Raw genomic sequence first — 1,563 nt, forward strand, 5'->3', positions numbered from 1 at the left:
ATTGAATTTGTAAGATTTAATAATCCTAATTCTTCAACGTTGAAAATGTTTCTATTTATGGCATTTTAAATAAAATTTATAAAATTCGATTATATGGGCTAGTTGAAAGATATAAGTTGTAAAAAATGTTTATATTTTATGTTTATGAAGAGTCTAATGAGAATGGATTCTTATCCGTAATTCATTGGGAAAGAAATGTTACATAAAGGAATTTAATGAAATAAAATGTTTTACCATTAAACTGCCTATAAATGTGAGTTTGAGAACTAAAAATTATATCAAACAAAATCTAATTAGAAACAATCCCATAAAATTTAGATAGATATGCATCGATTTAAACGTCTATATATAATACTAAATATGAGACAAAATAAAGAATATAATTACTATTAAATGCTCATCGTTAAAGAAATTACGATTGCCCGAAAGTGTTTAAACTAATACGCGCATATATGCACATTTATAGAGAAGTTTTCTTGTGAAATATTTAGTTTCCAAATTCCAAGAAATTAAACTTGGAATATATAAGGCATATGAAGAATAATATGTAGATACTGTAATATTTTATGAACAGCACCTATACATTATCATATTCTACAAGATGATTTTTGCCAAAATTTTCATAAAATATAATTATACGCCTTTTTAGTAATCTCAAGAGATTAGAAAGATTTAAAGGCCAAATTTTTTAAATAAATAACCTAGATTAAAAAATGTGATTATTCGAAGACTCTTCAACAAAGAGTGATACAATACAATACAAAAATTGTACTATTTTGACATATTCATAATCATTGTAATTTTGAAGAAATTTGTTTATATTCTCCAATTACACAATTATTTTAAATTAATAAAACATTAATCTCCACTTACAAATTATAATTTAAGAATAAATTTTTATACACACTGATTTTGTTTAAACTTTAGCGTGTGTAATAAATTTGCTAATTCATAAATTTTATAACTATTTGACGGTTTAAATTGTTCTGAAAGTTAATTAATATAATTTTTTAATACAATTCCAAATAGATAATTGCTAAATATTAGATAAAAATCTAAAAATAAATGAAAAATATGTTATAACACTTAACAATATTAAATTATCTAAAGATTTTGAGTAAAACAAAAATTAAGTTTTATCACTTACAGAGCAATTTAAACTTTCTCAATGAAACATCGATAATAGATCTTTTAAATGCTGAAATATCCTCCATTCTTTCTGCTAAATGAATTTGTCAATCCTGATAACAGTAATAAGACACATTTATTGTTCCAAATCACATATATGAACGGTGGTTTTGCAATCCTTTAAAATCCTTCAACTCAAACATACATACAATATCGTACTGTTTTTAGATCATCACAAATAGAAAATGGAAGTCTACAATCTCCTTCCACATGAAAAAGTTCGTAATTGAGGATTTCAAAATATATATATGTATATTAATATATATTATGTATATATCAGTAGAGTACACAATTTTCACATTCATTATCCGTGATGTTAGTGGCTCTAGATCCACTAATCGATATGGTGCTTTCGCCAATATGCATACATATATA

This window comes from Atta colombica, unplaced genomic scaffold (genome assembly GCF_001594045.1).
Source record: "Atta colombica isolate Treedump-2 unplaced genomic scaffold, Acol1.0 scaffold200, whole genome shotgun sequence".
Lineage (NCBI taxonomy): Eukaryota > Metazoa > Arthropoda > Insecta > Hymenoptera > Formicidae > Atta > Atta colombica.